This window comes from Canis lupus, chromosome 21 (genome assembly GCF_048164855.1).
Source record: "Canis lupus baileyi chromosome 21, mCanLup2.hap1, whole genome shotgun sequence".
NCBI classification, from domain to species: Eukaryota; Metazoa; Chordata; class Mammalia; order Carnivora; family Canidae; genus Canis; species Canis lupus.
Genome location: NC_132858.1, coordinates 31,777,035 through 31,792,394, shown reverse-complemented (window position 1 = coordinate 31,792,394; position 15,360 = coordinate 31,777,035). Strand labels below are relative to the sequence as shown.

Sequence of the window (15,360 nt, the reverse complement as noted above, 5' to 3'; positions counted from 1 at the left end):
GTAGTCTTCATTCTTTGCTGCAGTCTCCTGACTTCCTAAGTGATTTTTTTGTTGTTGTTAATGTGCTTATGCTAAGGTTTATTCTTTGTCTGACAAAGATCTTTGGATTTGAAAATGCGCGACACTCTGCACGTAGTTACCGTCCCCAGCCCTGACGGCCCTCTGCTCCACCCCGGCTCCCGCACCAGGCCGCTGGTGGTTTAGAGGGTCTCTAGTGTTGCCCTTGCAGCGTGACACACTAGAGCCACAGAGCCAGCCTTTCACATGGCTTCTTTCTCTTAGCAATATGTATTTCGGGCTCTTCCATGTCTTTTCAAGGTTAGATAGTTCATTTCTTTTTATTTGCCCCAATATTCCGTTGTGCAATGCACGACAGGTTCTCCCTCACCTCTTAATGACATGTAGGTTGCTTCCCATTCGGGATGATTATGAATAAAACTTCTGTAAACATCCCTGTGCAGTTTTTCACATGAATGTAAGTTTTCAACTCAACTGGATAAATACTTAAGAGCACAAGTGCGGCACCATTAAGGCTATTTTTGCTTTTTTTTTTTTTTTAAGATTTTATTTATTTATTCATGAGAAACAGAGAGAGGCAGAGACACAGGCAGAGGGAGAGGCAGGCTCCACGCAGGAAGCCCGACGTGGGACTCGATCCCAGGACCCCGGGGTCACTCCCTGGGCCGGAGGCAGACGCTCAACCACTGAGCCACCCGGGCTGCCCCTGTGTTTGCTTTGTAAAAAATGGTCAAATTCTCTTCCAAAGTGGCTGTATCTCTCTCCATTCCCACCAGCAACGAATGAGAGTTACCGGTGCTACACATCTTCATCAGCATTTGGTGTGGTCAACGTTGGGTATTTTAGCCCTTCTAATGTATGTGCAGTGGTATCTCATTTTAATTTGCGATTCCCTGATGACAAATTATGTTGAATGTCTTTTTATACATTTCTTTGCAAACTTTAACCCTCCTTTCAACGGGATTGTTTGCTTTTGTATTGTTGAATTTTATTAGTTACAGGCTTCAATGCCATAGGTGTCCCCCTAAGGACTACTTTCACTATATTCCACACATTTTAATAATTTGTGCTTTAATTTACATTTAGCTCAAAATATTTGTTAATTTCTAGAGACTTCTTTGACCTGTTATTTAGAATCATATTGTATGATCTTTAAATGTTGGATTTTTCTAGCTATATCTCTGTTAATGATTTCTGTTTAATTCTTTGTCATCTTGCTTCTTTCAGATTTGTTGAGTTGTATTTGATAGTCCAGTATGTGATTTAGCTTAGTGAATCTTCCATGTGGGTTTGAGAAGTATTCTGCTGTGTTGATGCATTCTATAAATGTTAATTAGATCCACTTGGTTGATGATTCTGCTCAGGACAATTATGTCCTATTAATTCTCTGCCTCCCTGATCTGTTTATTACTGATAGAGGGACATTGTTTTTGCTTGTTTGTTTGTTTTTCATCCTAGAAGAGTTGTAAGTACTCTATGGTTGTCTAACATTTTCATGTCATAAATTTCAAAATTCTTTATAACATCTTCCTTGGGACTTATATAATCTTCCTCCTTTTTTCCCCCCACTAAACAAAGAAAATATTTTGTAGGCCAAGTCATATTTTAAAGATGTATTTCCAGCAGCCATCCTGGAACCACAGCAGACAGTAAGCATTAAATTCCCAAAAATTTAAAAAGCTGGGAACCTCTGCTCTTAAAATCTGCTTGTCTCTGTTAGTATTGCTTAAGTGTGAATCTCTGCGACCCTCTGTAGAGGCCACAATCCTCCCTCTTCTAGCAACCTACAAAGCTGACACATTGGTTAGAGCTGAAGTAGAGCAAAGTCAAGCAAGACAGTAACTGAATCTTCAGCCCTAAGGTCAGCCCAAAGTGGCAAATTCTTACTTCTGAAATAAGATAACTAAATTGCAATTTGTCACAGACACAGCCAGTTCAATTATAGCAGTACAGCTACTCCAAGTAATATTCCCTTCTAAAATGCTTAGGTCGGGCTTACTAAGATCAAGCACTGTGCTATGCATTTTGTGTGTGTTATTTTTAATCCTCACAGAACCTGTTGGAAAGGATACAATTATGCCTTTTTAAAGATGAAACTGAGATTTGGGGAGATTACCAAACTTGTGCAGTTAGTAAGTAGAAGAGAAGGGCTTTGAACCAAAGTTTTCCCGATTTTACCAAGTTCTTTATAATTAATCTATTCATCTACCCTGTAGATAGAGAAAACAATCTAGATACAGGGAAGGAGAGCATTTGAAATTACTTTCATAAAATCAAATAGAAACGTGGTTAGCAGTTAAAGAAAAAGAAGGCGTTGTACTTATTTATATAGGTGTCTAAAATGAGCAAATTGATACAGTTATTACGTTTTCAAGTTATCTTTGCTGATCATAAAATAGAAAAGTGCTGCCTAACTTTGAAGCTGTGCATTCTGTCTTCCATGGTAGAAACCAACATGGTTTGTGTCTGAAAGCATTTTGTGTAGCATTTGTGAATGGGTTAGTGGTTGAAATCCACTTCCTAATTGTCATGGGTCTACCCACTGCTATTGTTACAGACTTACTGGTGATTCCAAGGTCTGGTATGCTACGAAGAGGCATTACTTACCCTGCCCCCCTCCCTCCCAACTTGGTATTTACCCATTCAGCAAAAACAGGGTAGATACAGATTAATTCTGTTCCAACAAAATCTATTTCCGCCACTTCTCATGTTAAACATGCTACTCTAGTTTATGAATAGGCCCACGGGACTGTAAATTTTTACCTTTAGAGGCTATAGCCTTTCCAAAAGTATTTGAAACTTGAAGAGATCTGTAAACATTTATGTAGGAATCATAACCACAACCCAAAATAAACAAACATAGGAAACCATTAGGGTGGCTGGTGAAGTTTAAAACAATAATAAATATGCTCACATTGCTACTAGGAGATAAAATAATAACAAAACCAATGGCACAATTAAATATGTTTCTCCACATGGTTATTTATTTTTCCTTTAGAAGTAAATTTAACTCTTTTATTGTTGAAATAGCTATATATTTTAAATTAAAAAATAAAAGCCATAGTGAAAATGAAAATGGTAATGTCTACCAATATTATGTATACACTGTGATCTTGGGTAATACAGACCACAATAACGATTTCCATCAGTATGGTTTTTTGTCCCTTTTGAAGATTTAAGGGTTGATGTCATTCTAAACACCCAGACCTAAATAAATATGCAAAAGGAATGCAAATTTCCACTCTCTTGTTCTACACTTTTCTCATTTCTTTGACTCATTCCTCCTGCAATTACATCCATAGATGGCCGTTGCTCTTAAAGAGAGTGAGGGAACTGACTGCAAAGCTCCATCAAAACTTACGTTTGTAAAGGTTTACAACCTAGGATAAAAAAATGAATGACAACAGTTGGAAGTATAACACATGATAATGCATAAAATATCATAAGAATGAAACAAATAGCTATAGGGTTGCAGGGAACAGAAAGTTCAGTGATGGAACAGAGGTAGAGAATGGAGATGCTTATTATGTAAAAGAGGTAGAATTTGAGATGGTCTTGAATTCCTACTGTGCCTTTGTAGGAAAAGGCACTTCCAGTTTTGAGAAGCCAACTTGTACACTTCTGAAATCTCCTTCTCCATGATGCTTTGGACCCATTCCTATCTCAGCGGCTGTGGCTGTGCGGGAAAGACTTATCCTAACAGGCCTGAGGCACTTATCTGGAAGCCCTACTTTTGTGGGTTTGGCCGTTGGCTGGCCTGTGGAAATTCAGCCTTTGAAATGTTTGATACACTGATAAGGTTGTTTTTACCTGACTAGGGCACTCAACACCTGCTTTGCTTCTGAGAGTATGGAATTTCATTAGCTATGGTTTATCGTTGTGCCTAGGTGACCATCTTCCAATAAACCTTCAGCCTGAATCTCAAACAGGTTTCCTAGGCAGACACATTGCTCAATGAAAAGACACAGGCTTTTCACTGCTGAAGGTAAGGCTCCGTTGGAGTGGCCTCTTTCCAGACAGAGAGTGTAGAAAGCTTACATAAATGGACACCTCCCGATCTGCCTACTTCCTTTTCTCTTACTGCAATCCTGCTGTGTATGCTTGCTGTGTTGTAGTGAATACAAGTTATGTGAGTCATACTAGTGAGTCACTGAGTGTCTGGATGATCTGTGGGTCCTCAAACATCAACCCCCTTCATTTTTCATGATTTTTTTCTACCTAGAAGGGACACCATATTGAATTATTTCAATGCAACTGATCATTTTAAATGAAAATAGCATTAGGGGTTAGGTCACTGTCCTACCTAAAGTCTTCCAGTGGGCTCTCATGACACCTGTCATCTTCTAACTCTAACAATAATTTTCAAGTATCATATACATCTTACCGTGATGGCCAGGTTCTAGCCACGCTCATTTACTTTCAATTTCTTAAAAACAGCAAGCTTCCTCCCACCCTGCCTATATTTGGGGTCTTTGCTTGTGCATTAACTCTTTCTGAAGGATTCTCCACCCAACTCTTTTCCCCAACTACCCACCAAACACATTTGACAGTGTACATTGTTATTTTCCCTGAAGTCTTACTTTAAGTATCGTTGTCTCAAAGAGGACTTTTTTTTTGACTCTCCAGTCTGTTTTTTTTTTTGAGATTTTATCTATTTATTTATGAGAGAGAGAGAGGCAGAGACATAGGCAGAGGGAGAAGCAGGCTCCATGCAGGGAGCCCGATGCGGGACTCGATCCCAGGACCCCAGGATCACGTCCTGGGCCAAAGGCAGGCACTAAACCACTGAGCCACCGAGGGATCCCATTGACTATCCAGTCTTAAGTAGCACCTTTCCACTCTGTTATTTGTTTGCAAAACACCGTAATTGATTCTCTTATCATTGATCACAGTTTTTAATTATATATATATTTTTTTTTCTCTCCTTAATTTTGTGCCTTTGTCATTGGTCTAAGTTCTATGAAGACAGGGATGAATTTAATTTGTTAATCCTGTATACTTAGTCCTAGTCAAGTAGCCTAGCACAGAGAAAGCACCTGATAGTTATTAAATACTATTTTAACTTGAATATAGGAGCTAGATGTGGTTAGTATTACTCAAAGCAGAAAGACCACAGGGAAGAAAAAGTACATTCAGTTATTTCATTAAATGCTTGTTGTTCTGGAAATTTTGGGATCATATCAACTTTACTCTTAGTAGAATAGATTTTGTGCAATTTTCTGGGTATTGTTGGATCAGAACAATGATACTTAGAGTTTTTTTTTTTTCAGTATTAGATAAATAAGAGGAAAGCTAATTATAAACTCAAAGAATAACATTTCCACCCTGGAGTGATGTGTGTGAGAATGTGTAGGGGAAATTGAAGGGGCCATTATCTAGTGTGCTCAGATATGCCTAAGAAATTGGAGACTTCAACTAAATGCAAAATTCTGTCTAGACTAAGTTGAAACTCTCCCCTTCAGAGATAACCAAATGATTTAATTCCAGAATTGATTTGAGTTTGTTATACCTAAAAAAAAAGCTTGAATCTCAACTGATTGTACTTATTTATGATCTTCTATAAAAAATCTACCCAGTGCCATGTGATTTAATTTTAACCACTGGCCCAAAACTGATTATGAGTAACTTTCCCTGAAGGTCATTTCCCTCAAAGACAAATTTCAGGAAAATCTTATTTTTAAAAATATTTAATTAATTAATTAATTAATTAATTAATTTAGAGTGTACCACCCAGAGGAGGGGCAGAGGGAAAGGGAGAGAGAGAATCTCAAGTGCACTGTGCGCATTGCACGTGGAGCCTGACACAGGGCTTGATTTCCATACCTCTGAGATCATGACCTGAACCAACATCAAGAGTTGCAGGCATACTGACTAAGCTACCCAGGCACCACCAGAATAATTTTATTTTAGTAAAAACTGACTCTAGGAAATATTTTTAATTTCAAAGACATTAATATTTATACCTCTAATTATAATAAAGTTTTTGGAGCAGAGTTTTTGAGGCTATGTTTTCCTTTGAGAGCAACAGTTACTAAAATCTTTCCAAATACTTAAATGTATAATAACTGGTCATGTATATTTTCATAAAATGTATTTATAGAAATAGCCTTATATGGCTCCAAAGTTTAGGTGTAAGTATGGTCAAATCTAGCAACCTTGACTCATTTTGCTGACTTTAGCTGAAGTAAGATAAGTAACTGCATCAGCCAATATTCAGGAAACTTTGTTTAAATATCTTGTTTAAAATACTTGGTTTTGCAAGGCATACCGACTTTATCAGAGGATCCATCTTTAAAAAAATAGTTCTAAAAAGTTGGAATCAAGTTGCTACCCTTGCTGAAGAAATGCTTGAAAAGAATAATATTTATGAAGTAAGAACCATAGATATATTACATAATTCACTAGACACAAAGTGGGCACTCAAATACTTGCTGATTATTTAATTTATCCAACATAACCAAAAATGTATTTTGGGAGGACAGGGAATTCTTTTTCTTTCTTTCTTTCTTTCTTTCTTTCTTTCTTTCTTTCTTTCTTTCTTTCCTTTCTTTCTTCCTTCCTTCCTTCCTTCCTTCTTTCCTTCCTTCCTTCCTTTCTTTCTCTTTCTTTCTTTCTTTCTTTCTTTCTTTCTTTCTTTCTTTCTTTCTTTCTTTTTCTTTCTTTTCTTTCTTTCTTTTTCTTTCTTTCTTTCTTTCTTTCTTTCTTTCTTTCTTTCTTTCTTTCTTTCTTTCTTTTTTTCCTTTTTCTTTTTCTTTTTCTTTCTTTTCTCTCTCTTTCTCTCTCTCCCTCCCTCTTTTCCTTCCTTCCATTATTCTATCCTTCCTTCCTTCCTTCTTTCTCTTTTCTGAAGAAGGAAAGGTAAATTGTCCTTCTATGTTTAACAATAAGGAATATCAAATCATAGCTGCAGGATATTATCTATTTAGGCTTTAAATTGATTTTGCTATGTTTATTAGAATGCCTTCTGATGAATTACATTCCAGTGCTTTTCTTTTCCTTTTTAAGTAAAAATATCCCTTCTACTCATTATAAACTAATTGTACATTCAATTGAAGAAAACTATACGAAGCAAATTGATGTTTCTTCCTTCTTTCAGTGAAAGTAAACAGGGAAGCAAATAACAGAATCAATGCTTGCTTTCTTTTTCAAGCAGTCTCATGAAGAGAAGATTAAAATGGTGGCCAGCTGGGATGAAGAGGCTGGCAGACAGGATTCTGGGGTGGAGTGGGAAAAGAATACGGGGCCAAGATCCAAGCATTCCACATCCAGCTCCACCAAGTCTATCTGGGTGTTCTTCAACAAACTTCCCAATCTCTCTGATCCTAGTTTCTTCCTCAATAAAGTTGAAAACCATAAATGCCTTGAAAAACTTCCCCAAATATTCAATGAGATAAAATAGACTCTCATCTGGTACATATCAGCACTTTGGGCATTAAACAAAAGTCAGCTTCTTCTCTTTAGCTCTAAATAAGCCACTGGGCTAGGGAAATTTGTACAAACTCAGCAATTTCTACTCTGAAATATGTGGTGTCAGTTAGAATTAAGCTCTACCTATTTCCCTCCCTTCTTCCTTCTCAAGGGTTAGATAAAGAGTGAGAAAAGAACAGAAGAAACATAGCTATTTTTTAAACTTTCTTTATTTGTATTATTTTAACATGGTGTTTAGGATGCTTAAATTCACTTATTTAAAGAGTGGAACTTGTGCAAATTTGTCTTAACTACAGGATGCTGTATCTGCCTTCTCCGTAACTTAAAATGGATGTCTAAGGGCAGCTTTGAGTTAATATGGCTAAATTCCCAAACTTGGTCTCCCCGAGTCCTCAGCTTAGTAAAACTCATCATCATCTACATATTTGCTAAGCCACTATCTAGGAGTTAGCCTCCTTCTTCTTTTTTCTTCTCTCTTCTCAACCTCAACATCCAAATGGGTATCATCAAAATGACCTTCAAAATATATTCCAAATTTGTTCTCTGTACTTCAGCTCCATTAACAACCTCCAAAGATATCAATGCTTCGTTCTCATTTCATAATTTTCATTTTATTATTTCATCAGCATTTCACCATTATTTCTTCCCAATTTACTAAAGAAAGGAGAAGGACTCCTTCTCATAAGTATATTCTGCACAGGAAAACCTGCACAGGCCAACCTTATACGTTGAATATATAAATCATTGAATGTATAAATCACTCAGTTCCTTAAATATCTTCAGGGCTTTACTTAGCATAGAAAATACAACCCAAATATTTATGCTTATGAGTCACTAGCCAATCTATTCCCTGTGTACCTTCGTGACCTCAACTCACATCACACAAACATTGGCTATCTAATTGTTCCTCAGACATATTATATACTTTAGACAATTTTAATTCTGCCTTAAATGCTCTTTTCCTCTTCAAAAAGGCTATTTCCTGTTGAAAAGTAAATCTGAGCATTAATGATACCTCTTCAGTAGGGCTTTGCTTATCCAGTCAACCTAAAGAAACCATCCTGAACCCATTGATCACACACAGATTTTGGCTTATTTGCATTTGTCATACTTAGGTAGTTGTGGTTGTTTTTATTTGTTTTCTTTTCTTTTCTTTTCTTTTTTTTTTTTTTTTTGCATACCTCTCCCTAGTATGTAAACTCCATGTAAGTAGTAATCAAAAACTGTTGAATGAAAAGGAAGGAAGAAGTGAATAGATGCTTGTTTTATTCTTTCTATCATTTTTTAAGTCCTCAATAGCTTAGATTTTGTGCTGGGTGCTATAGCAGTCAGCAAAATATTTTGCATAGATTTGGCAATAAGTGCCTCTTTTAAAGAAAATGATTTTATATATTTATTTGAGAGAGAGAGGGAGAGAAGGAGAGTGCATGATCATGGTTTGGGGGAGGGGCAAGGAGAGAAGAAGACAGAATCTCCAACAGACTCCTCATGCCTGTCATGCTGAGAGCACAGAGCCTGAGGTGGGGCTCAATCTCATGCCCTTGAGATCATGACCTGAGCTGAAGTCAAGAGTCAGAGGCAGAATTGACTGAAACTCCCAAGTGCCCCTCAGGGCAGATTTTTGATTAAAGTGTTCCATCTCTCTTTTATTCCTGTAATGTCAACACAGCACTGTTTTCTTGTACCACATATACTATTGCCAATTTTAGCATGCATATAGCTGGTTTGAAACAGGTATGTAATTACAGAGGGCTCTAGAGTTGTGTATTTCATAGTAAAATAAATACAATGAGTATTTCATAGTAAAGTAAAAAGTAGCTTTTAATTTCAAAGACATGCAAATTATCTGCAGTGATTTAGAGACAGTGTTGAGTCTTGTAGTTCTGAATGAAATCCAGCAGCGTACTGCACAACTTCAAGACCTATTAAGAAATGTAGAGGAGGGGATCCTTGGGTGGCTCAGTGGTTGAGCGCCTCCCTTTGACTCAGGGCGTGATCCCGGGGTCTTGGGATCGAGTCCCGCATCGGGCTCCCTGCATGGAGACCGCTTCTCCCTCTGCCTGTGTCTCTGCCTCTCTCTCTCTCTCTCTCTGTGTCTCTCATGAATAAATACATAAAATCTTAAAAAAAAAAAAAAAAGAAATGTAGAGGAAATTAGGATTATACATTGAGGAGAAAAGTCAGAGAGTTTTGTAGCTGGAAGAGGTCTTAGAGATTGTTAAGGTCCATGTTTTATTTCTTGTATCTGGGAATTCAGAATGAGAACAGTTACTGGCTTGCCTAGTTTCTTAAAAATAGGTTTAGTAATCTCTTACCAGTCTTTATAATTACACTTCTAAAAATGCTGTATAATTTACCAAATTACCAAGTTAGCAAAGTAATAATTTTAAAAAAGAGGTAAATAAAAAGAGAGAGATGGATAAAAAATAACAATACAGAATTTATATCAGTTTTTATCTTCATTTAATAATTGATAAAATTTGTGTTGCAAAAAAGCCATTCCAGGGAATACTCCTCAAACATTACCAACTTAAACTGTTTGTAAATAGAGCACCAGGTTTTTCTGAGATAGATTCCACACAAGTTTTCATGTAAAAGTCAAATCAATTTGAGGGCACCTGGGTGGCTCAGTTGACTAAGTGTCCAACTCTTGGTTTTAGCTCAGGTTGTGATCTCAGGGTTATGAGATTAAGCCTTGCATTAGGTTCCAAGCTCTGCGCAGAGTTTACTAGAGACTCTTTCTCTTTCCTTCTCTCTCTGCACTTCTTCTGCTCATGCACCCTCTCTCTCTCAAATAAAATTAAATAAATTTTTTTAAAGTTGTACTCGTTTCTAAAGTTTCTGAACCATATATGATTGGTTTGAAATTAACGAATTTAGGATTTGTATGACTTTTCTTGTTGCTGTTTTTTGATTGTTTTGATTAGAACAAATTACATATGTAATTCTTTGGTCTTTAAAAAATATCAATATATCGTATTGATGTGTTTAAGTGTATATTCTTTTCTGGCCTTCAGTTCCTATCACATAAGGAGGAATATTCTCTTTTGAAATCTTAAAGATAGAGCTACAAAGCCAAAGGAATAATAATAATCATTGTGATTTCCTAGTAAGGGAACTCCAGAAAATCATTATAAAAAGATCATATGCTTTAGCATTTTGATAAACATGTGTAAAGATAAGTTTTCTCAAAATTTTTATTCAAGAGAAATAACAATACTTGGAAGGGTAAGTTATAGAGTACAGTTCTTCAGGCACGCAAGTCAATGTTCTTCCCAATTCATGCCTTTAAATTCTCTCTCCCTTTTCTCTTCCAGTCTTTTTTGTTTTTTGTTGTGTAGTTGGGAAAAGGATTTGGTAAGACATTTATTAATGTGGATGCTATTTAACTCAAAATGTCTTTTAGAGTCTGTGTTGGAAGAAAATGGATAGTTCAGTAAATGTGTGCTAAATAAATCAGTTAACTTGAAAAGAGGAGAAGTAACTGGAGTTTGATGGTACCTAGATAATTGTTGGAAATCATAATTGGAAAATGGCGTTACACTAGAAAGTGCTGAGTCCTTTGAACTCAGCTTCCATTCAAGCTGAATCAGGACCAGTATGCTAGCCACCCTAAGCACTTCTTGAAGAGTGGCCTCTGTGAAAGGGAGGCTCTTGTCTCTCAGGTGGCTGTGTCCTCAGATGGAAGTGGGGATGAAGTCCAAAGGGTGGTAAGAAGGTTCTACTTCTTTCTAGGCCTATGAAAGATAGAATTAAATGATAAGAAGTGTTGAAATGTTGTTAAAATTAAACATTCTCTGCCATTTAATAGAAGTCATTCTATTGCAACTATTTCGGAACTTCCAAGTGTACAGGAAAAATTATTAAGATAAATCATGAGATGTTCTTTTACTGCTTGAATGGAAGCTGTTTAGGACCTTATCTGTTATCTAGCATAATCTTGTTGACTTGGGGGTAGCACTTATATTACAAGATTGGGCTTTTTTTGTATTTGTGTTAAAAAATAAAAAACCTGTTTTTCAAGGGTGAGAATGCCTCTTCATTTTGCCATGAGCAAACAGTCAACTTCCAAAGTATTTACTTGCATTCTTAAAAAAACAAAACAAAACTATATTGCGCATACTTGGGGGAAAATCACAATATGATATTTGGTTTGAAAGTTTACTTTTCTGTAACTTAACCTTACACCTATACACAGACATACTTTTTCAACTTGAGAACAGAGACCTGGAAAGAGATGCCATGCGTCATTGCTATATGTCCTTTTATGTGTTTTGTGTTTTTGTTTTTAGATTTGAAAATGTGGAATCAGAAGAGCCAAGAAAGGAAGGTTAGAACACATTGAGTTCATTCCTTCATTTTACAACTGTGGAGAGAGATTACAGCCAGGTTGTTGATGCTGGAGAGGAACTAGTAGCTGGCTAGATAACCAGACCTACAGATTTACATCTTTCCTGGCACACTTTCCTGACTCTACTGATAAATTTGGGAATAAAAGATGCAGAGAACCGCTGTCACCAGCTATAGTGTGTGTATCATTGTGGCATCTGAACATAGCAGTGCCAGCATTAAATAACAGCCAGGTGATCTTTTCTGTAGTTTTGATTTATAAAAAGAATTTTAAACTCAATTCTCTTACTAATTTGGAGAAAATATCCTTACATAATATAATTTGAGAACACTTAAATATAGTAAAAATTTGAAATATCCTGATCACTACTTGATAATGTTACTCTTTGCATTTGAAAATGTTTTCATCTTAGGGGTCGCCCTCTTAACTCCTAACTACTTGAGTTAATTTAAGCACACACTTACAGATCAGTAACCTATTGACAAGGAGTTTCAGAGAAAGAAGGAAATTGGAATTTATTGCCAATTGTCCAAAAGAAAACAGATTAAGTTCCTTAAAATCACGTTTTAGAATTAGATTAGATTTATTTTTTTAATTTTATTATTTATTTATTTATTTATTTATGGATTTAAATAAAAATGTAAGAAACACATCTATTAAAAATAAAATATATCTGATGATATTTACTATTAATTCTCTTTGAAAAACATGAACTATGTTTACAATAATATTTCAATTAAATTCTTAGAAAAAGAAAACACTTTTAATATTTTTGAAGGGAAGAAAAAGATAAAATTAGGACTACAGTAAAGAAAAGTATCTTCCTAGCTGGATAATGCCCTGGTTATGAAAGTTCAGAAAATAAGTAGTAAATATTCTACTGTAACTTTTTAAAATGAGAAATTATAATAGGATGAAAATTTAAATAGAGTGAAGGAAAGCATGTGAAGCATTACATTTTAGACTTGCCCTTTTTCTTTGATATCTTTGAGGAGTGGGCCTAGATCATTGATGTTACCTGGTATCAGTTTTACATGAGAAGATATGCTATAGGTGATAACAATTAAGTCAGCCCATAGTTAAAAAAAGAATAAGGACTTTTTTCCCACTGATCAGCATTTAATAAAGCTTCTAATACTTGAGGAGCTCAAGGTTTTTAACATCTTTCAACACTGCACATAGAAGGAAGGAAGTTAGGTTCTGAAAGTAGAAGCATAAACCTAAAATAACTAACTAATAACAGAGGATGTCAGTGGCTTTGAGTTTTTGCATTTCCTTAGATCTACAACTATGGTATATATTGAGAGATTAAATGTCAAGGATAAGCCATTAATTATTAGTAAAACAAATAGGAACATTTTATAGGAAACAAATAAGATAATGAAGTATAAGTTTTAGTCAGGGTTATGATGGTGAAGGTTTAACAACTGATTTTTTGGGCATAAAAACATTCCTGACCATTTCCTGATTTCTATTGTTTAAATACTCCCCACATTGCCTGTTGTAGACTATGAGTGTGGCACCTCTGAGGGGTGTTGGGAAGAGATGTACACTGCACGATGGGCTCGCAAGAACAGAGGTGTGTCTCCTCCATCAGCCGCCAATTTTACCTTACCCTTCATGCTTTTCTTTCTTTCTTTTTTTTTTTTTTTTAAGATTTTATTTATTCATGAGAGACACAGGGAGAGAGGCAGAGACACAGGCAGAGGGAGAAGCAAGCTCCCTGCAGGAAGCTCGATGTGGGACTCGATCCCGGGACTCCAGGATCAGGCCCTGAGCCCAAGGCAGAGGCTTAACCGCTGAGCCACCCAGGCGTCCGCCTTCATGCTTTTCTATACGTGGAATTTCCTACTTTCAGGTCTAGATACAAACTTGATGCACTGATATGATCTATGTACTATTTTGTGAATTACATTTTGCTTAAGATGAAATAATCACTGTAGCACTGATTTTCACTTCATTATTAAGACAGTACATTTGATAACTGAGTTGCAAAGTGCACTCTTAACACTAATAGAATGTATTCACTTAGAAAATGACCTAATACAATGTATTTATTTGCTTGAGAAAATTGTATACTGAGACTCTATTTTACATTGGTCAGGACAGTGGTACTCAGCAAGGAGGTGAAAGGCTCGTTCTGGGTGCAGTTGGCTTCATATGAATGCTCTCCCTTTATCCGTCTCTTCAATATCCATATTTCCCACGCTGTGCTTGACCCTTAAATCATCTAATTCTTCACACCCGGAAGCTCAGTGCCAAATGTGGGACCTGGTTTTAATAGCACCATGAAATCCTGTGGTGTGAGTATGTTTTGTTTTCTCCTTAACTGTATTTCTTTTGCCTATTATATGTTTATATGAACTCTGATTTACTGTTTTAAATATTTTATCTAAAGCCCCCTAAGCTCACTTTGTATATTATAAGACAATAAAGGAAGGTATAAGTCTAAAACCTTTTGCATACAATTGTACCTCATTATTTGTGGATTTTACATTTGCAAACTTAGCTACTTGATACAAGTTGTGTGTAACCCCCAAACCCCCAAAGCTACTTGATGCTTTCACTGTCATTCACAAAATGTGTAGAGTGTGAAAAATTTGAGACCCTTGATGCACATGTTCCCAGATGAAGTTGAAAAAGGTGATTGTTTGACTTCTTGTTTCAGTTCTCATGATGTAAACAAATGTCCTTTTCAAGGTCTACTTAGCACCACATTTTCCACATCTTTTTAATTTTTAAAATTGTTTTTTTGTTTTATTTTTAAAGACTTTACTTATTCATTTGAGAGAGAGAAAAAGAACAGGCAGTAGGGTGGGGCAGAGACAGAGAGAGAGAGAGAGAGAGGGAGGGAGAGAGAAGCGGACTCCCTGCTCAGCAGGGAGCCCGATGTGAGGCTCGAGGCTGGATCCCAGGACTGGGTGATCACCACCTGAGCCAAAGGCAAATGTTTGACTGAGCCATTGAGGCGCTCCTTTCACATTTTTTTGTGTAATTTTTTTTTAAGATTTTTTTTTTTTTTTAAATTCATGAAAGACACACGCACAGAGGCAGAGACACAGGCAGAGGGAGCAGGGTCCCTGCAGGGAGCCCGAAGTGGGACTTGATCCCGGGTTTCCAGGATCACGCCCTGGGCTGCAGGCGGCCCTAAACCACTGAGCCACCTGAGCTGCCCTTTTTGTGTACTTTTTGTTGGTGATTTTGCTTCTAACAGTGGCCCACAAGAGTAGGCCATGTGAATGCTGCCTGGTGCTCTAAGTGCAAGAAGTCTGTGATGTGCCTTATGGAGAAAACATGTGTTAGATAAGATTTGTTCTGCCTGAGTCTCAGTGAGTCCAAAATCTGACGGCACAAGCTAACAGGCTGGAGACTGAGGGAAGAATTGCCATTCTGGTCCGAAGGCAGACAGCTAGCAGAGTACCTTCCTTGTTGGGAGAGGCCAGTCTTGTTTTAATAAGATCTTCAGTTGATTGGACTCTTCCACATTATGGAGGGTCATCTGCTTTACTCAGAGTTCAGCTGTTTAAGTGTTAGTCATCTAAGAAACACCTTCATAGAAACAT

General features: G+C 36.6%; 1 long non-coding RNA gene across 2 annotated transcripts in view; it reads left to right on the top strand.

Annotated features, from left to right (window-relative positions):
- The window catches only part of LOC140613506 (uncharacterized), a 72,145-nt gene extending 57,894 nt beyond the window's left edge, over positions 1 to 14,251 (top strand). For both annotated transcript variants that reach the window (XR_012014503.1, XR_012014504.1), the window contains 2 exons: positions 11,739 to 11,776; positions 13,902 to 14,251. This is a non-coding gene — a long non-coding RNA (uncharacterized lncRNA). The remainder of the gene's footprint in view (positions 1 to 11,738; positions 11,777 to 13,901) is intronic.
- Positions 14,252 to 15,360: the final 1,109 nt, after the last annotated feature.